Source organism: Motacilla alba, chromosome 4A (genome assembly GCF_015832195.1).
Source record: "Motacilla alba alba isolate MOTALB_02 chromosome 4A, Motacilla_alba_V1.0_pri, whole genome shotgun sequence".
In the NCBI taxonomy this organism is placed as follows: Eukaryota; Metazoa; Chordata; class Aves; order Passeriformes; family Motacillidae; genus Motacilla; species Motacilla alba.
In genome coordinates this window covers 7,282,691-7,304,602 of record NC_052045.1, presented here as the reverse complement: position 1 = coordinate 7,304,602, position 21,912 = coordinate 7,282,691, and the positions used below count along the sequence as shown (strand labels likewise).

The following is a 21,912-nucleotide window of genomic DNA, read 5'->3' as shown; positions in this document are numbered from 1 at the left end:
CCCCATGATCCCTTCTCCCCAAAGCCTCCTTCATCACAGGCCAGGCTTCTGGGGGGCCACCTCCACCCTGGTCCAGCAAACAGGCAGCAGCAGGAACTGGGTTGAGCCTAATCTCATCCAACATGTTTGTGTGGCCCTTTACAGAAGTCACCAAACTCAGGGAGATGCCACGAGCATTATTTCCTAACTCTACTGCTTTGCACTAAAGGGCTGCTGTTCCTTACCGAAATACCTGTGCCTCTTCCAAACCAAATTTGTCAGGTGGAATTGTAATATTGTCCCAATTTTTGTTTTCCTTCACGTCTGTCTTCTCTCCCTCCAAGTTCTTTCCTGGGCTTCAGTAAGCCAAGCAGCAGCATTGCAGAAACAATCATATTTATCTGAAAAGAAATTGAATCATAACGTTATAGGATTTCTGTCTGTAAGCATCCAGTTCTCAATTTCAGCATATTTTGTCTTGCTTTGCCTTAATGGTCAATAGAAAGGCTCCCTAAGACCTTGACAGCATAAAAGAAAAACTTGTTAACATAATAAGAACATCTCAGGGATTTCATTTCAAAGCCACCAAGGGTTTTTTGCTCTTTCCAAGCTGCCTTAGCCCTGAGTGCTGATGGCAAAGATCGAATCTCATTCTCCCAACAGGGTCCTGGAAGACTTTGTTCCAGGGCCACTTGTACATTAGAAGTTCTCATTATTAGGTGAAAAGATGACTGCATACGCACAAAAATACACCTGCTCCTGCTATTAGAAAAACTCTACAAAGCACAGCATACAAGGAGGTTGCAGATGGGTAGGGGCCAGTCTGTTCTCCCAGGTAACAAGTGATAGGACAAAAGGAAATGGCCTCAGGTTACACCAAGGGAGGTATAGATTAGATGTTAGGAAAAGTTCTTCACTGAAAGGGCAGTCAGGCATTGGAGCAGGCTGCCCACTGTCCCTGGAAGTGTTCAAAAATCCTGCAGATGTGCTTCTTAGGGACATGGTTTAGTGGTGGCCCTGACAGCGTTAGGTTAACAACTGAACTCAGTAATCTTAGAGGTCTTTTCCAACACTAATGATTCTATGATTCTAAGATGTTAATTCCAGAATAAGGAATTTAAGCTTAGCTTTTGCTTGCTGTCTCACACAGACTCCTAGAAAAGAGCCACACACCTCCAGGGGATGGCCCGAATAATCCCATCACCCACAGCCCTCCCTCCTGATGTCCACGTGAGCTCTTAAGCAACACAAGTGCAGGCAAAGGATGCTGAGCACCAAGACCACAACATTCCCTTTTTGCTTAATGAGAAGCCTAAAGCAGAGAGCCAGCAGCTCCTTCAGGGTTTGCCACAGCACAGCTCAGTGTCCTGGAAGGCTGACACGGGACACAGCCAGCTCAGCAGTGTCACTCACAGTCCGACCAGCTCCACAGCCTGTGCGGAGCAATCCAGCCCAGCTCTAGAAAAGATAAAACCATGCCTTTAAATCACAACCTGAGTGTACTTTAAAAAGTACAGGAGCTAGTTTTTTGGTTAATTAAACTATTAAATTATGCTGGAAAATAAACATTTTGAAGTTTTGAGCAAGACAAAGCCATGAATACTAAGAACTCCCCAACTTAGCGTGATTGATTGCACAAACAAACCGTATGTATTGGAGAAGTGCTACAGAAAAACATCGCTTTCATCAAATTTTAAGTGAACAGTTGTAGAGTGGGGAGGGGGAAATTAATTAATTACACCCTGAAACATTTTACTGATTGAATCCATGACCCCAGCACTTGTAAGGTCATCAAATGATAGATTAGTGCTGCACGGAGTATCACAAATGGCATTTGCGCTGGGAAGCTCATTATATGAGATGTCAGGTCATGTAAATCATAGGAAACAAATACAAACATCCATCAGAAAAATGCAGATAGTCATTACAGGCAGCAGAGAGGAGCTGAATTATTATGCAAAATTTATTTTGACTATTAAAATACAAAGAGGTGACACAAAATTGTCCTTTAAGCAAACATAAACTACAAGTACTCTGACAGGAGGCTTTGTTTATAAATGTTTCATCTCTTCAGTATTCCATGTCTCTAAACATTACTTGAAAAACAAAGAAATGGGGGAAAACCAGTTAAAATATAAAATCAGCGATCCAGTGTTTGGGTCTTCAGAGCTTTTTTTTAATTCAAGAGAGAGCTATTCTTTCCACATCTGAATAATCAATGCAAGATAGGGAGAAATAGACTGTAATTATTGCATGTGAGTCATTTGTTACAGATCCTGTCTGCTCCAAGAAAGCAGAAGCAAGCACTGCTTCTTGACAAGCAATTTGTTTGGTTTTTTTTAGGGAGATGCACCAAACAATTTGGCAGAAATATATGGGTGCTCAAGAAGAGAAAAGCGAGCAGCAGGAGATACTAAACCAGAGGGGCTATTAGCACTCTCCAAATGGCCCAACAGGAGCCCAGCCACCTGTTCCCAACACCATCCATGACTCCAGGAGATGGACTGGCTTCTGCTGGAGTTCATTTCCTTGATCATTAAAACAAGCCCTTGGATGTTCTCTCTACTTCTTGTTAATTTGCTTGGTGAAGCCAAATTCATACCTGTTAACAGGACAGATGATTTTTGGTTTGGATTAGGAAAGTAAGCACTTTCTTATGTCCAGATACAGCAGCTAAGCACTCAAGCCATAACTAATATTGATAATTTTGAAGCACTGTAAATTAAACCCGAAGTATAGTTTCCCCATTTTGAATGCACATAAAAATATCTTTTCCATTTTGAAAAGCTTGGTGACACAGTATTTAAAGGACATTATTTTACAACATTATGATGAAGGAGACCAGGGTGTCAGAGGGGACTTTTGGGAGCTTTCAATCTGAATTTCTTGGTTGATTCTATAAAAGATAAAATTAGGACTGGTGGGGTTTGTTGGGTCATGTTTTCAGTGCTGAAAGCCCTCAAAAGCACATCTAATTCCCCTAGACTGGTTTGGAAAATCACAGCACATCTTCCTGAGTGAAGCAGGCTCCTTCCAACAGCCTCAGGATTATGTCTAATGAGTCACATCTCCTCTTAGTCTTGTTCCATTTCTCACTATTGTAAATCACTCTAATCTCATTTTATGAGCACTGCATAAGAAGGCAGGCACTGAAAATTACAAATAATAGGTCAAACTGTGATTTGTGAATAGCGAATGCAATATCCCTTCCATTACCTGGAAGTTGTTTGTATGATGGAAAGGAAGAACTGGACCTCACAATGAAACAGAATAAAGCAGATATATTGGATCTTTTACCATCTTAAAAAATGTTTACAGTGTTACTAATGCAAGACTGATTGATACCATCTGTACAGTTCCTGTGTTGCTGCTCTGTGGGGGGATGAATTAGTATGCTCTGAACTTTCCTTGGGTAACAAGGCGTGAGTGCCCGAGCACTGCCAATCTCAGTACATTCAGTGCTGCCAGTATAAATTGCTCAGTCCCTTTGCCACCAGACAAATGGAGTACAATTCCAGTAAAATAAATACAATTCCAGCACTGAAAGAAATTGCATCTGCTGGTGATGCCTTTTCTACTGATGTACAAAGGAGGTCGTGACAAGGAGCTAAACACAGTTGTTAAAGATGCAGTGAGCAGTTCTTCAATTCACCCAGAGACAGAAAAGAAAAATAATACTGTGGGATCCAGATGCTCCTGGCCTCATTTTTGGAAATCATTGACTACAGCTTTTGCAAGGAGTCTCGCTATAGCACCTGGGAAAGCCCTTGGCCTGGTGGGCAGTGAGCCCAGCACCTGCAGGTATGGTCCTGCAGAAATGCTGAGAAAATCAGAATGCTACAACAGAAATGGGAAGGTTGGAGGTCCGGGATATTTAAAATCAGTGCCATCAGCTGTTGTGCCATTTTGTATCAGGAAAGGCTGCTGTCCTTGTTAGAGATGGTGACCTTGAAAAACCATGAACCTCTGGTAAGTGTGGCTGATTTGGACAAAACATTTCCAGCCTCTAAAGAGGGGTAGGTTCCTGGAGGTCTTGTTGCATGCTGGATATGTTAATTTCCAGACCTACAGCTGAATCCCCCCACCCAGGACCACGGCAGGGAGTGCTTGTGCCTCAGGGTAGTGTTTAGGATTAAGTCTCCACAGAGGCTCTGGCAAGAGAGCAGATAGTGTGATCTTTCCTCTGGGAAGCATAGCAAAGCCTTTCCTGGGGAGCCAGCACAGGCTCAGCTCCCCCCAGGACCCCCCAGCACCCTGTGGCTCAGCACTGGCACAGACATCCCTGCACACCTGCCATGCTCAGCTTGGGGCTGTGGAGTGTCTTCATGCTACGTCATGGTGTGGCTTAATATATAATCCTAAAAGAGCTCACCTGGTGACATCTTTATCTTGAAAGCTGCAGCAGCCGGTGTGTGCTATTTTCAGCCTTGCAGGCTTGTTTTGAGCATCTCTCCTGCTGTTTCTTGAGTTGAAGCCCCAGACGAGTTCATCCCAAAGGGAAAACAGCGCTGCCTCAGGTGAGCACACAGGAATGTGTTCAGAGCAGGGAAGGAGCCCATGGTCTGTCCTGACTCACTCCCAAACACCAGCTGGAGACAGCACCCCCAGCAGCTTACCCTGGTCCCTGTCTTTGGACAGGCAGGGGTTGTACTGGGTTATGGTGGAGAAAATGCCAGGCTTGGAACTGGAGGCACCGTGCCCCGCACCCTCTCCTCTTGCCTCAGACAGGCACTAGTGATAAACTATTGCCATATCATTTTAAATAGGGGAGGTTTATTAGAATCCCCTGTAAATCAGGCCTGAAATTACCACTGTGGATTTGCAATAAGCCTGAGTCTCGCTGAACAGCTCATACAGCTTCTGCTTGAAATTCCTATTTTAAAACCACTTTTGCAAGTCCCCCATGAAGGCAGCTCGATTTGTAGCTGTGCACCAGGACGCAGCAGGGCCTGCCAAGCTGGGAGAGGCTCTTTCCCTTTAATGACATCCATCTGCAGGTTCCTATAACTTAGCAATGTTCCCAGCCATGATTTATGGAGGGTGCTTAGCTTTACGGTACAATCTTTACTATTTTACAGGGTTCCTTTTTTTCTCAGTTAAATGCTGTTTTCTGAATAATTCCAAGCTGCCAGTAGGTTTACAGAGGAGAAAACTGGAATGAATCTCTCCTTGCTTTTATTTACTCCTATTTGAGTACTGTGTTTCTGCATCCATTTTGGAGATTTACAATGGTATTAAGGTTGCTTCCCTCATCCTCATTTTATAGATTTCTGCTGCAATCATTTTGAAAACCAGAAAGCTGACAGGAAAATTAGGAAATTAGATATCATGTTCCTGTTCCTTCCAGTGCCCTGATGAAGAAGGGGAGAAGAAAAATCAACTGAAGGCATAATAAATAACACTATATATCCTGGAGTCCCCCTCACTTCCTCTGGGCATCCCACTGCATCCCATCCCACCAGCACTGCTCTGACCCCACGAACACTGGGCTGTACCTGCAGCTGGTGAGGCAGCAGTCGTCCAAGTGCCAAGTTCACAGGCTAATTGCTCCTCTAATTTTAATTGCTAATGGTGGCCCGTGGAGCAGCAGCTCCCTGTGCTGAAGTTATCTCAGCCTATTGTTCAAGTTTATTGAAAATAATTGCCCCAGAAAGAGAAAAATATTGGTGGTGACCATCAGCTCTGGGGACAACGATGTGGTGGCTTATCATATATGACCTGAATCACCATCTCCATCACCACCAACACCTGAGGGCAGAGGAGTCTCACAAGCTTATGGAGGACAGCAGACAGAGGCCCTCCTGCAGCTCACTGCACACAGGAGTTGCACTGGCTTGCTCCAGCATCACGAACTCTCCAGAAAAACAGCCTCTAAATCAGCCTTTCAAATCATTCATGCAATTGTTGGGGCCAAACTTAGGCCTTTCCAATCAAAATGAGCATGCAGAGCCTTTCAAAAAGGAGTGGCTTATCTAGTAATGAGCAAAGGTTGGTTATCTCATGCAGGAGCTTGTACCCCCAGCAGCCAGAGGCAATCCATAGCATGGGCAAAATTCACCTAAGAAAGGTTTCTGCTGTATGTGTTAGTTGTCACAGGCAAAACAAAAATTTTGGAAATCATTCCAGGTCACAAAGTGACCTGTTTCTGCTGATTTCTTCCCACCTTGGGTTACAAAGATGGGTATTCTACATAGTTTCTCCCACTCCTGCACTAGTGATGTGCTGACTAGGAAAAGCACTGTCCTTGCTCATTTTACCCCAGATATGGGATTTTCCACCTCTCTAAAGTCTGGCCCATTATTTTGTGCAATACATTACCCTTGATTCAGGCTGAGAACAGGTATTTTCATTGAAACAGGGAGAGCATCCGTTCTGTCTTTCCTCTTCTTCATGGAAACATCTGTGAAACGAAGTAACCGAACACTGCAAAATGTTGAAATTGCACAGGGAGGGAAATTCTGCAATTGCATACTGCAAAAATGCCATTTCCATTTAGCCCAGCAAGTATCATATATTTAAAGCATCATTTTGGTTTCATGGGCTCAACCTTTGTACATCAGAAATTACGACTTCATGCTCATATATGATACGGTATGATATACAAGTAAACCCAAACCCAACTCTTTCCTGTACGTGTTCTTTATTTTTTGTATCTTTTTATCCCACAAAATGAGTGTTTAAAACTCATTTAAATAATAATATGAATTATTCTCATTGAGTCACTTGCACTTTGATTTGACACCTGATGTTCTGATGGGCAACAGGGGATTTTTTAATGCTGTAACTACTCTGGATATAAAACATAAAGATGAAAATGTAGGGGAAAATGCAATATAAATAGAACAACGATGGAGTAAAGAAAAATCAAATGGGCTGCTGGCTGCAGTGCAGGGGCCCAGCTGTCCCAGAGAGGCAGCCAGCTGGGCAGCAGGCAAGGAGGCCAGGCAGATGTCTGGCTTCTGCTGTTGGCTTTGATGGCACTGATGTGTTCCCACAGAGCATCTTGATACCATCGAATCAGCGTTTCCAACAGAAAGTAGCTCAGGAAACTGTCCTGATGGAAAACTGTTGACATGCTTCACTGGCTGCTGATTGTAGAGTAACTCCATAGATTAATATCAGAAGGGACCCATACGGGTCATTGAGTCCAACCCCTGCTCCTTGCAGGACCACCTAACACTGAATCATAGGACTCAGAGCATCCTCCAAATGCTCCTTGAACTCTGACAGGCCTGGTGCTGTCAGAGCCTGTTCCAGGGTCTGGCTGCCCTCCTAGTGAAGAAGCCTTTCCTTCCCTGAACTTCCCCTGACACAGATTCCTCACATTTCCTCCTGACCTATAACTGCAGCTCTCCCTCCACTGGGGAAGCTGCAGACTGTGGTGAGGTTCCCCTCAGCCTGCTCTTCTCCAGGCTGAACAAACCAAGTGACCTCAGATGCTCCTCAAAGCCTTTCACCATCTTGGCTTCCTTCCCCTGGACACACTCTGAGCGAAGTGGTGTACTTCCAAATAAAATAAGAAATAATGAAACAAGCCATCTCCTCCCCAAACAGGCCTTTGTCTTTTTCTCTCTTGCATTACAAGCAACGATCACCCCATCCACCTTCATTTCACTCAGGATGGTGCCGGCCTTTACCCTGTCCCCTTTGGTCACGCCCTTTCCAAGCAAGAGCTCTGAACATATGGAGCTTTTTGGGTCACAGAGACTGGTTCCTATATCCAAAAGTTTTTGCCTTCCCTTTTCCTCCTCTTGTACTCCTGCAGCCTCTCTGCAATGGGTCACCAAACCTGCAGGCAGCATCAGAGACGTGGGTGTGCAGGGATTTATCCTTGGCATAGTGGTGCTCCTCACTCTTGGAGCCCTCCTCTGTCCTCTCCATGGCCATGAGGATGGTGCCAGCCCCTGGAGAGGAGCAGCTGCAAAGGCTCCAGAACATTTTCCTCCTTAAGGGCAAGTGCTAATTCAAAGCCCATCATTCTGGGTATGTGGGCAGACCTGTTTTAGCAAGGGCATTAATTTGCACTTATCAGTACTGAATTTCACCTGCCAGTTCATATCACCCTGATACTTATTTCTGTAAGATCTTTCTGCAAACCTCTGCTTCAGGTCTGGCTACTCTGGACAAATGTGTGTCAGCTACAAACTTCACCATCTCACTACTTGTCTCTTTATTCCAGGTCATTTTGGAATATGCTGACAGTGTCCAGCACAGCCACCTGCAGGATTGCTATTCTAATTTCCACACACTGTTAAAATTGATATAGGACATTTTTCCTAGCCCTTCTTTCCTATGCGTAATCAGTCGATAGAAGATTAATCTTGTGAAAATCTAGTCCCATTAAGCCCTTTCAGTGATTCTCTTCTGTGCTTTAGCCCTGCTGGCTGCTTTCTGGTGCATTTGCCTGCTTTTGGAAGCATTAAATAGACAATCTCTGCTTGTAGGTAGTATAGTAAAGGTCACTTGTCTTGGTTTATTTTAAACTTTTTAATTTAATCCCTTCCCATTTCATCTAAATCTGTTTCCTCATTCTCCTCTAGCTTCTTCGTTTAAAATGAAATATATCTGTGGTAGGATGGGTTTTCTGTAGGGATGCTGAATTTGATAACAACAGACAGTACTAGAGCAGCTCATCAGTACTTACATCTCAAATAAGGTCCTCAGGAATAAATCAAGAGCTGATCCTCCTCACCTGGGCTCTCTAATTGGTGTCCCCCCCTAAAAAAGAAAGGACACTTATGGCACTTCCAAACCTGGTGTGTGAGTTATCACCTACGTGACATGACCAACCACGGTGAAAACTGAAGTCTCCCTTTCAGGGTGGGATGTTTCCTTCACACAAATTCTGAAAGTCTGTAGGATTTAGAAGATCCTGATAAAAGCCCTGGCATGAGGAAGCTGGGAAGGAGATCTCACACTTGCCTTGGCAAAGCCAAGCCCCATGACACAGGGCAGGTGGGCAGGACTGTCCCAGGTGAGTGTTCACCATCCACCTCCCAGCCAGCCTGGCAGGGCTTCTCTCTATTGACCTGTTTGGAATGAGAATTGATTTCCATAGAATCACATTGTTAATCCTGTTGGATCACTGAGTGGCTGCATTATTTTCTTCTCTGGCTGCTGGCAAACTCCTCAGCAAAGCTGAGTTTGGAGTTTGCCAGCAGGAGTTTGGCTGTGTCCAGAGTTCCTGTTAGAGACCTGGGAGAGATGGGAAGGGGCTATGGCACTGGGAAACAGGCAGTGAAATACTATACAAATCCTTTCTAGTAAATCATATTTAATACTTTTATGCTATTACAAGCACCATTGAAAATAGTGCAAAAACTCTTAGTAAATCTGTCCCCTAGGTGCCTTATATCTGTATTTATTCTGTCTTTTGAAATTCGTCCATTTACCCAGTTCAGTTTTTGCTTCTGGGTGTTAGTTTTTATCCAACATGATTTAATTTTATACTGGGGATTGGGTTTAAAGCTTGCACCATGATATCTAAATAAGTTCATTAAATGCTCTAAGTTTCTCTGGTTACAAGTATAAATTCATCAGCATGGAAATAATGACATCTTAAACCTATTAAATTTAAAATATCTTTATGCTCAACCCCAGAGCTCAGATATGCCAGCCAATGATAATCAAATGCCACCCGACCACTCAAAAATTCCAGAGAAGAGAAAATGAGCTGGTTTGAGGATGCCTGCGAGGCAAATCAGGCTGTCAAAATCCTATCATTCTGGGGAGGAATTTACATAGCTCATATTAAACTCACCAGAGCGACTGGAAACCTGGAGTAATTAAATGCTGAGGGGGGGTGGAATGCTGGATGTGCCTTAGCCAGGAAGCCCCTGCAAAAGGAGGTGGTTCAGGAAGGGTCCCCAAAGAACCGGGGTGGCTTTGGGACTGGGGAAGCTCTGAGCTGGGAGCAACGAAGGAGAGAGGAGTTTTGGGTGCTCAGGGTGGTGAGTGGGTGGATGGATGTCCAAGGGAGAAAGGCAGAAATCTCTCTGGCCTTAGGAAAAACCCTTGGCTTCCCACCCAGCACCCTGATCTCCCCCTGCCTGTGCTGACAGGGCCTTACATCCTCCTGTCCTGCTGCCTCACAGCCTAGCTCTCTGCACACATATTGCTCTCAGATTCCAGAAAGAAAACACTCTGCTTTATTTACATAAAGAGAACTGGGAGCTACTCCCAGCCCACTGGTTTCCTCCTTTTTCCATGGCAGATGGCCCTGGCTCCAGCCACCCGTGGCACAGGAGCAGGTGAGCCTGGGAGGCTGGAGACAGAACACCATCACTGATTTGCTCAGGTGTCCCTGGGTGGCAATAAATGAGGGCAGAAGCAGCTGCCCCTGTGCAAATTGCTGGTCCCCAGCCCCAGAGCACACCTGCACTGCAGGGTGTTTAAAAAGTGATGGCTTTTGTTTCACAGAGGTTGGCAGCAGATAGACTCTGTCACTGCAGCAAGTGTGAGGGACCTTAATCCTCCTCTTATTGACATGACATATTGTAATGGCTTCTTTGGTTACCTATCAAGTCACTGTGTACTTAGAAAGCTTTAATCTGTAGATTATTTACTCAATAGACTGTAAAGGCTTCACATAATAGCAGAGAACAGCTTCCAGCAGTTACAGCCTATTGTGTCATGGGGAGTTTGTGTTGGTTCCCCACACCTAAATCTAACCCAAGGCATCTAAGCAGCAGTCAGAAGGATAGAAACCCCTTTCCCCCACAAACCAGAGAACTGGATTGCCTCCATCACCTCCCTCTTGGATCTCACAGTGCTCCATCTCCCTTCAGCACAGACACCCTCTTCACCTTCCCTGTCCCATCTGTGAATTTTCACACCACCTGTAGGAATTCTACAAACCTTGAGATCTTTGTTCCACTCCCCAAAGTGGCTGAAACTGAGCAGGAATCTCACAGATACTGAGTGTGCAGTACCCACATCCCACCTGTGTTCAGCACACATATTAAAGCGACTTTCTTGCCCACCTTCCTTACCTGGTAGTGCAAGTGCTATGTTGCACCATGATAAGTCCTAATAAAAAAAGAAAACAGTACATTCAAGATTCTACATGCTAGGTTTGACATGGGTGTTGCATGTCTAGAAGATGGAAATGTTGGTTGTAGCCAACAGAGCCTAAAAGGCTCTAATTGTACTGTTCTAGCAATGACAGCAATGCCAGATCATCAGAATACTGGCCATTCTCCGAGAAAAGGAAACCAGGTGGATGGGATTTCTTAAAGGCATTTTTAATTCTCATTGTCTTTAAGATGTTCATAATTTAAAGGACATTCCCCACCAGGTGAAAACAACATTAATGTTGAACCTAACTCCTCCAAATTGATTTGATTTAATTTAAAACATAGCTAATTAATTAAAACCACTCGACAATGCCCCTTTAATGTTTAACCAAAGAGCACACCATACTCCAGCTGAGCTGCTAAATGTTTATATCTTATTAGCAGGCTTCCCAAAGCTTAGAGAAAAGGATTTCCATGCAAGTTCTCACTCCCATCTTTTAATTACACCTAAACAACTCAGCTCATTATAATTCTACTACAAACATTGCTCTCAAGAGCATCCTGCAACATGCATTTAGCAGGTACCACCAATACTTACTCCCACACCCATACTTGCATGCATTTCTCCGTTTTTAAGTGGCAATTCCTCAGCAGAAGATCTCTGAAAGTCACTCTGCTCACCATTTCTGGCACAGCGAGCACTTTGGAATTAATTGCCAACGTGAAATAAATACAGCGTGAAGACGTGCATGAAAACCAAGTTATAATTAAGCAATATGGAGATTTGTCCCTGGTAATCAATAAACTCAGGGAACTTGGAAGTTTCTGGGGCTGTGGGCGGCATGGAGTAAGGGTGTGAAGGGCTCTCCCTGTGGGGTGTTTCACCATCTGCTCCCCACTGTTTCCCCCACAGAAGCTGTCCCTGCCGGCTGAGAGCTGGCTGCGTGCGCGGTGCCCCCGCAGAGCTTGCCTCTTCCAGCCACCCCCTGCCTTGGGCATCTGTCCCCATGCCAGCACGCTGCCCAGCCAGCCTGGCAGCACCCCACAGCCACAGCCCCCTGCAGCTCCCACTCAGGGGTTCAAAGTGAGGAGCAGAGCCCTCAGAGCCCCAGTTCTGCATCTCTCTGCTGCAGGGTGGGAAGAGGCCAGCGCTGCTCTGCTATTCCAGGGCGTGGCTGGACTTCGAGCATTTCCCGTGGTGTTTTTCCACCGTAACAGATTCCTCCCAGCTTGCAGATGGTTAGTCATGCAAAGCAGAAATAACATCGAATTCAGTCTTCAAGAGTCATCAGATTGGACCTCACTTCTTTGCTCAGCCTGGGGACTGGGATGGTAATTTGCCTGAGATTAAGGAGTCCTTTTTGAAAACGTAAACAACATCTTGCCATGTGCTGGCCTTTTTCTGTTTACAGGGTTTGATTTCACGCCTGAAAAACAAGCCTATTGCATCATCCTGGTGGAGGGATTCTGCAAGAAAGTGTTGGCTGAATGAGGAAAATCACTGATGCCAGCTCAGAAGTCCTAATTGCCCCAAATGAATTGCAAGCTAAAATAGTCTGGCCCAGTTACTAGCAGCCATCATACCCATACCAGTTTGGCATGGCAGCACAGAGGGAAGGCTTCATGTCAGACACCATTCTCCACCCTCTCCCTTTCCCTGTTGCTTTTCTGAACAATTCCATTAGGATTTATGCTGTTGATGTGGGATTATTTCCGATACTTCCATTTCTTGTTCAAATGTATAGAAATTAATTTTCTGGTCATAATTTCAGTACCTCTGGGACATTAGCAGGCTGGAAGTAAAAATAGAACGTCATTACAGTGTCAGGTAATGCGGATGAGTGTGACTAATAACCTGAGTGTCATTGATTTAATAATCTAATAATGTCTCTGCACACTCAGCACTCAGACTCACTGAGTGAAGATAAAGATTTAAGCCCAGCTGAAGCTGCAGATAAGAATCAGCACCTCGGCTTTAGGGATCAGAACCAATGATAAGCAACACACGGCCGGTATCCAAAAAATTAAAGCAGGGGAAGGAGCTGGCTGGTATCTGCAGCTCAGGCTGCACAGGAGGCAGGTTCTCCATTCCCCAGGGTGACAGCAGCAGGAGGTCACAGCTGCCCACAGGAAACACTCATCAAGCTCAAAGAGAGATGCTCACCTTCTAGCAAAGGTCTGGCAGCTCTCAAGTAGCTGCTGGCCTGCCAACAGCTTGGTCTGTGGTTGTCTAAAATGCAAAGGAAAATCCCAATAAAGCCAGCTACATCACCAGCCTGGAAAAGTCTGGTCCACAGCCCGGAAACAGGAGGTGGAGTGAAGGTTGACTGGGACACAAACCTTCTGACTCGGTGTAATCTGGGTTATTCATTCAGAGAAAAGCTGCCACAACAGCTACCAAGCTCCCTACAGAAAGCTGCAGAAAGGATCCCTTTCCCTGGAGAGCATCCCTTTAGCCAGGCCCATCCTCCACCTCCTCTGATCAGCGGTGCTGGGTCTGGCCCCCCATGCTGCTGATGGATGGTGGTAAAGGTGCTGCTTCACCCTGGCAGCCCCCGGATGAGCTGGAGATGGATCTCGCCCACAGAGTATGAAACCACACTGAAATGCCTGCTAATGAGACATGACACCAGGTTTATTATAATTTGGTTGGAACAGGGACAATCGATCTTCTCAAACTGCCTGTGAAAATCCCATTCCCCAGCAAGGCACCTCTAGGCTTGGCCGGTTTGAGCTCCATATGCTTTATTATTAATGCAGAAAAATTTTCCTGTACCTGGGACTGTGCTGGCACAACAGAGGACAAGTGTACTTTAGGCAAAACCTTTGACTGCAGGAATTTCAAGCTTCTTACAGTGAGCAAGGTTCTGCAAATAGTTCAGCTTTTTTTTTCAGACCATGCTCCAAAGGCCTCATCAGTCTTCCCCAACACCACTTCATCTCAAGTATATTTACTTGTTTCCAGTTAACTTCACCCAGATAACGGGAAAACTCCCTGGGGAGTTGCTATAGAAACACCCAATGGAGACAAGGAGAGATTGGGGCAGCAGAGCCAAAAGATACTGTTAGATTAAAGGAGATTTTAACTCCTGCTCTGTAAATATAATTTCCCTGGAAAAGTTGCAAAAATAGGAGTTAAAATAGAAAATTTCCTGCATGGTTAGTGATGGGGTCACTGCTGATCACCCCCCCCAGGGAGATTGACCACCATGAAGTAGTGGAAAAGCCTTTCCAGAGATCCTCTCTGAAGGTTTCCAACATCAATGAGATTCTGTTTACTCTCAAAAGGACATGTCCTCAAAAGGACATCTGCAAAAAGGTGGCTAAATTGTCCCCATATCTTTTCCAGTGCCTGGTGACATTGATAACCCTTTAAGCAAAGCAGTGTCCTTCTGCATAATGATCTGAGAAGGATTAAATGCAAAAAAGAAATATAACAAGGAGTCAAGGAGCTACCTACCATTAGCAGCTATTTGAGTGTCAGGCAGATTTGTTTCAGGCGATTTACCAGTGCTTTTGTCCAAGCCATTCATTCCACAAAACACTATTATGAAAATAGATGTCATTAGAAGCACTTTTTAATACATAAAATAGTCTTTCTTTTTGCAATTCAATTGTGTATTCAATTCAATTTTTCTCTTATATTCTCTTACACTTCCAAGAGTTCAGAAAGCCCCAACAATAAGAAACAGGTGTTCTGATCTTCTGCATAAACCAGATTTTTGGAACAGTTAGTGTCCTTTCTCTTATTTGATGCTCACACACATAAATACCGAGGGTCATTAGAAATGAATTATCTCTGACTGTAAAATAGAAGGGATTCATCAACTATATTGATTTTTCTCATCTATGTGTGTATGTGTAGCTCCTTTGGCAATTAGTCATTAACTAAACCACTGCTTCATTCCTGTGAACCAAATTTTAGTTGCGTTTTCCTTCATTGCATCTGTGAGCTTTTCTTTGCTCACTGTTTTTCTTCATGTGGATTATCAGCCTGGATTTGCAGGGGTATTTTGCTTATAGCCAGCAGGGTGTTAATTAACACAAGCTCCATAAACCAGAGGTAGAGCTGCTGGGGGAGCCTAAAGAAAACAAGATCTTCATCAGGAATGGATGTGTGCCTGCCCGGGAGCTCATGGACAGACAGCCAAAAACACACGCAAAATTATGAAACTCCTAAGACAAGAAAAAACTAGTTGATGCACACCAAACACCTAAAAGAAATTTGGAAGAAAAAAACCCCAGAAACTAAAAACCTCAGTAATTTTATATAAAACACACAGACTACAGCCAAATACCCGCCTTTTGTGCTAATTCTCATCCAGGAGATTGGCTGGGCTGACTGGAATCTGCTGGGGGTTTGTGAACACGTTTATCTTAATTGCATTCATGCGGTTGTGGGGTTATTTGATTTGATCTTGAGATATCTGACACCTGATTTGTATGTGCATTTCTAACAGGTTTGAAGGATGCACAGAGCAGGGAATGGATTGTGCCTATGTGCAGAGTCGTGGAAAATGTTCTTAAGGCCAAGACAAAGTCAGGTGTTAAATCTTATAAAGAAACAGGCAAATTCTGTATTTAATGACTAACCATGTAAACTTGCAGTCAGAGGAGATGATATAAATTTCTGTGGCTTTTGACCACCATGGAGATGTTCCTTAAAAGGAAGAATAATATGATTAAAATGAATGTAAAACCCCATAAGAAACATAACTTTTAGGCTTCATTTTCTCAATACTGGGACTACTTAGGATACAATCATTTTAAAGCATATTGCTTTCCACTGTAGCTACACACTGAGAAAAGAATGCTCACAAAAACTAGCATTTTTCTGAACAACAAAAACATAATTGATCACCAACCATCTCCATCACGTGAGCAAACCCTCAGCTGAATCCCTCAGCTGCTCCAGGTTCATTACTCGGTATGTTAATGCCCTATGCAATAAACACAACAAATGAAATATGGAATTACTCTAACCACAAATCATTACTAATTGATACAGCAAGATTCAAGGAAAGCTGTCACTTGGAACAGCTTCCTGCAAAGTTATCTCTGGATATACTTTCAGGTCTGCATCCTCCCTGCCACAGAGGAGCAGGAGCTTAGTGAGGTCTCTCAGGCTGCTCTTGCTATTTATCACATCTCATCCATCCTGAATTCCATCATTCCATGCTATTGCCAGTCAATTCAATTTCAGTGAACTTAATTGAAATGTTTTTCTTTATTCTATTTCCCCATGGCTTATTTGTCCTTAAATTCCAGGCTGATCCACAATGATTGCTTAAAACAGGATGGAGCCAAACTCTTCAACTCTGCATTGAATGAACACCACATATTATTATGGAAAACATAGCTTGTGCTTAAGTTATTCTAATTAACCCTTTTACAGGTTATCTTGCTCTTACCTTAGTATCCTTACCACATGCAAAAGAGCCTGAGGATTCAATAAGCTGTTTCCAGTTTTTGTTCAGTTCACATTGTGCCCATCTCTTCTATGCACAGTCCCTGCCACATAAATCATTTGATCATTTTGAGGATGCGATGGTTGCACCAGTGACCTGTGAGAGCTTGTGGAGCAACACATCACATTTGCAAACCCCTGTGTCTTCTATACAGTAGAAAGTCCCCCAAACTACTCTTACATATTTTGAAATGGCACTTGGTGCCTCCCATCAGAGTTGTTACTTAATTTCCAACTGTATTTAAATTAACACATTTTGTTAATCAAGCTTTTGATCCTGAGGAAGAAATCAGCTCTTTGCAAAACTGCAGCATGGCCTGTGTGAAACTCTCCGGGCTATGCTCAGGACAGAGGAGCAGAACCTTTTACCATCCCAGACATACACAGAGAATATTGAAGAAAAAACCCTAGAGAAGCACATGTGAAAAGACAAAAAATTTCTTCCACATATTAGATACAAAAGTTCAGCTTACATAGTGCAGTGTTCCAGGCACCAATGAAGCTGACTTACCAGCAGTCTTAATCTTGGGGTGAAGTGTCTTAATGTTAAGAATATAAAAAGAGAAATTATCCATGCACCTGTGTGGGCAGGATAGTGGAGCCTGGCTCGACAGGGCAGTATATAAAATTCTCTGATTCTCACTGAAAGGTAAAAAAGCCTCACATTACAGCTCATCCAGGAATTGCTGACAGAATTTCATCTCTCTTTCCTGCTCTACTTATTCTTCAGGTAGGAAAAAAAAAAAAAGGGTGGAAGAGTTGAATTGAGACCTTTTCCAGTGATGCACAAGAGCTGGGTGATTATTCCAGCACAAAGGGTAGTGGATCTGCAGGGGCACACTCCTGCCAGCATAGCCCAGGGGGAGCGCACAGGACTCCTGGTCTAATCTCTCTGGACTACCCAGGTAAATGTCTAACCACAAGGGTCCACGGTTTTCTCTCTCTCCTTTCAAAATTATATTTCCTTATGGTAATATTTTAATTGCCTTATTTTCTGTCGCTGTACCCCACTTGATGTGCTCCTCACATGAACACTGACTGCCATCCCCTCTGGATTTTAGATCTAAAAGGCACAAACAGAGACTGCTAGCTCAGCACTGTTATTTCAACATAACATTTTCCTTAGGGAAACATCAGCACACAAGGTAAAAAAGAACCCTTAGAAATGTGTTGCCTTTGATTAAGCTTTTTCCTTGTCAGACCATTCAAAGAGCTCTGTAGCTGCACACCAGCATTCCCAGTCCAGGGTGTTCCAGTGCCTCCATGCTCAGCACAAGGTTGTTCCCCCATGCCCAAGACAGGGATATCCCGAGAGCTGAGAAGTCTTGTGGAAAGTGCTGCTACATCTTAATTCAGCCAAGCAGCTGGCACTGGTCCTTTGGCATGGGATGACTGCTTGCCCTGAGGGTCTGCCAGGCCCAGGGTCTCCAGCTGCAGCCCAGGCCCCTGGAGCCATCCTGCTCATTGATGAAGTTGTCCCCATCATGGCTCTCACTTAGTGAAGTGACAACTATCACATACATCTCTCTTCTCCCTGCCAGCACCACTTATTGCTGGTTTTGGAAACACAGAGAGTGAAAATCCATCGTTAATGCAGTTCCCCGGAAGAGCAGAGACCCCCACACCTTCCAAATTAGAATAATATCAAATAATAACATGTTTGAGATTTGCATGCACCTGGATTTATGGATGGCCATCAACCCTAAATACAGGTATAGGACATCACATTCGACTGATTTCAGCTCTACTCTGATTAAGTGTTTAGGAGAGTCACCAGAATCTCAAGACCTTTATCCTCATAAACCTTCTAGATTTAATAGTGACAACGTCTAGTGCGTGAATTAAGCAAGTCAGTTTTATAGCAAAGGCAAGTCAAAGCTGCTATAATTAATTCAAATTAACACACCCACCAGCTCCTGAAGCCTATCATGGGTGTCGCTTCAGGGACAGCTGCAGAAACATCCAAATACAAGTCATCATCAAGATCTTTAAGACTGAACATTTCCCAGGAAACCAAAAGTAACCTGTACAAAAGCAGGCTGGATTGCAGAAACCCAGATGTTCTCTTCCTGCAGAACTTTATTATTAACATGGTCAACAAAGCCAAACAGTTTCCTGTAAATATGATTCTTTAACATTATTTTTATCTGTTCAAGATTAGGCCTGTATGGAGAATTACTGCAGTGTATCCCATGGCACATATGGTCTGTGATAGGACCTCTATCTTTGATACCTCAAACTCTGAACAGCCCAAAGCCATTCAGGAAATCAGAAAGGAATGTGGCTTGCAGTTGCAACCTTCATTATTTTTTCTATTCCTCTAGGAAAGCGGTGCCCAGTATGGATATTTAACATGAGAGAAAATAGCAAAGCAGAAGCTCTAAATCCAAAAAACTTTATCCTCAGACAACAAAATTATTATTTAGATGCAGAAAAGTACAGTTTTGACATTACAATGAAACATGGCCCCACTGTTTCTGGAGAATACTGGTGGGAACTGAGGCCAGGGAGTGATTATGGAAAAGCAGGTTGTGGAGGTGCTCATAGACTGTTGCTGGAGTACAATCAAATTTTCTGAGCTGTCAAGTGCTAAATAGTTAATTGTACAGGAAGGAAGAATAGCCAGAGAAGTGCTCCTAGGTGCAGAAGAGGATTTGCTGCATAAGTACAGTGCACTCCACCCTGATGCACTCATGGACTGAGCTGAGGGAGACCTCATCACACCAGCATGGCTGCTTGACTTGCTGCTGCAAGAACATTGCTTTGGGTTTGATGTTCATGTGAGAATTATACCTCTAATACAACAAAAATGGCCACATTTGCCACTATCCAAAAAGAGATTTGGCTTCGTTTGGTGGCAATGTCCTGCCAGAAGCCCAGAGGGGCAGTAGACAGAAGTGAAGTTGGATGGTGAGTGTCCAGAGAAACCAATGACTGGTTAGAACCAGGGAGCTTTGCCAGTAGAAAAAGGACAACAGCCACACAGAGCTTTACTCCCCTGGAAGAAACTGGCTATTTGGGCAGCAATTCACAGGAGACAAACATGCTGGTGTGTTAAGGCTGCACAGCCAGCTTTGTTCTGTGCCATCCTGCATCAGCACTGGTTTTTCTCCACGTTCCCATCCCTGAGACAGAAACCAGTGGATCAGCAAAAGCAGGATGATGCTGCCACTCAGGTTGAGCCTCTGTGCTGGCACTCCAGCCAGCCGTGGAGGAGGCAGGTTTCCTTGGCCTGGGTGAACCGAGGCTGCTTTGGAGATGCTTTGCTTGAGATGAACTCCCCAGGCCCCAAACTGTCCAGTGGCACAGCAGGACTGGGCAGGCAGACACGTGTGACAGGGCAGGGGAGCTGAGCAGAAAGGAACATGTTTTCTACAGGCTCTCTTCAGACTTAAATGGCACTTCTGTAAGCGATGCTAAACGACACCACCCTCCCTCCACCCTGCGCTCCCAGTTGCCTACTTACATTAGCATTTGCCAGCTGTCAAGCTCTTGCTCAGTTCCAGTGAAATCTCCTCAATTTTCTCCTCTTTCAGTGATTATGTTGAACTGCTGGGATCAGATCCTGGTGACACTAGAATTGCCAAAGAATCCTCTGCTGCTTTTTTATATTTTTCTACTCTCTTCTCCTTATTAATGTGAGCCAATACAGAGCCCAGCACAGACACAATGCTCTCCAGCAGAATCAGGAATGACTGCCAGCCTCCTCAGAGTTGTCTCCTAACAGAGAGCTGAGGTTCTTTATAGCAGAAACAGCTCTCAGACACACTGAGAACTCACATCATTTACCCAAGAGATCCCACAGACATCACATCTTTAAGAGTTGTCTAAAGCCATCTCCTTCTGCTTTATCAGAATGGTCAGGCTGGCTCTGATCACCAGTCCTCTAGCCCAGCACCCTGTCTCTAAGACCAAATAGTTGTGTATGTCTGCAGAAAAGCTTAGGAGCAGGACAAACTCATAATAATTGCCTGGGGTGCTTTGATGGGCCCCAATAATCTGGGCTTAGAGACTTTCTGCAGTCCCCTGGTGTGTAACAGCCCTTCTGCATCTGTCTGCCATGAATTCATCTCATTGTTTCTTGCACCATTTAAGCACCATTTGGCCACCTCAGCCTCCCAGAGTGATGAGTGCCACAGTGGAACAACATGATGGCAGAAGGAACAACAAACTGGTTTGTGCTGGTGAGGTCCCCAGCTGCAGCTGAGTCCACTCCTTTCTGCATGACCCCCGTGCACTCAGCCAAAGCACCCCTTGCTGGTCCTCAGCTCCAAAGGAAGCCCAGCCTTGTGGCTTCTCCTATATCTACCAGGCCCAGCACAACTTCAGGGCAGAAAGATTTGTTAGATGGAAGAACAAGATCAGAACCCCAACTTGACTCGTATTAATATTAATGACTAAAAATTAGGCACGGTTCATGTTCTCCTTTCTCCTGGACTCCACAGCTGCTGCATGTGGATAAAACATCTGGCTTACCTGAACATCTCTGAGGTACTTTGGACTTTTGGGTTGAAAAACGTTTGCAAAAAAAAAAAAAGCAGGCATGTAGATGTGAGATGTATGTAGGCTTGTAGACATCCCTCCATTCCACTCTCAGGTTCTTTAAAATCATTTTCTCCTGAAGCCCAATTTAGAAACTGCAGGAGAGGCTTGATGCTTTTATGCAAATTGTCAAATATACAGAAGTGCTGAGCTGAACTGGAATTTGAAGGGAAGGCTTCTTTGCTATTTCACCTGCCATTTAAACACCAAGCAGGGATACACTGGTAGAGGTGGCCAAAAATAAATCCAAAACTTCAAAAGTGTCAAAATTGAATTTGGAAGAATAGGGGATTGAGAGAGAGTCAGCCAGTGTCACCTGGGTCTCAGAAATCTGAGCACTCACAGAGAGCTTCAGAAAATCAGGTTTAGATAACAAACATGGCTGGTGAATGCCTTAACCTTTGCTGGAGCTCAAATTCCCTGCCAAAAGTTGTGGGCCAGATAAACTAATATTTTCTGATGAGAAATTGTTTTGCTGAAAGTTTCTGGCTGCCCCTCCATATCACACAGCATCCAGACGTGCCATCACAGCCTTTGCCAGATAAAACATTCCTGCTCTGTGACACTCAGCCCAGGCCAAGCTGCAAAAGTTAATTTACTGTAAGTTACTGATAGTGTCACTGATGGTTTATCATTCCCAGGTTGGTATGTCTTTGCACTGATTTAAACTGCTAACAGCTTGGACCTCATTTTTAATTGCACTTTGAGTCTGGCTGCCTGGTTATTGTACAGGCAAAACTATTGGTGTGCAAATCAGGTCACAAACCACCAACTCAGCCAGGTTATTGAGAGGAACATCTAAAATGTCATGTGTGTTACTGTCACAAGCATCGCTCCTAATAATTGTGTACTCCCTTAAACAGATTTTTAGCAAGTTGTGTTTAAAAGCCAGACTGGAGTTCTGATATG

General features: G+C 44.2%; 1 long non-coding RNA gene across 1 annotated transcript; it reads right to left on the bottom strand.

Moving 5' to 3' along the window:
* Positions 1-261: 261 nt before the first annotated feature.
* LOC119695188 lies at positions 262-16,664 on the bottom strand. Its single transcript, XR_005255079.1, has 7 exons — positions 16,406-16,664; positions 15,588-15,654; positions 14,455-14,538; positions 8,624-8,697; positions 6,298-6,379; positions 4,352-5,330; positions 262-380 (listed from the first exon to the last, which is right to left on the bottom strand). It is a non-coding gene; the product is annotated as an uncharacterized LOC119695188 (long non-coding RNA).
* Positions 16,665-21,912: the final 5,248 nt, after the last annotated feature.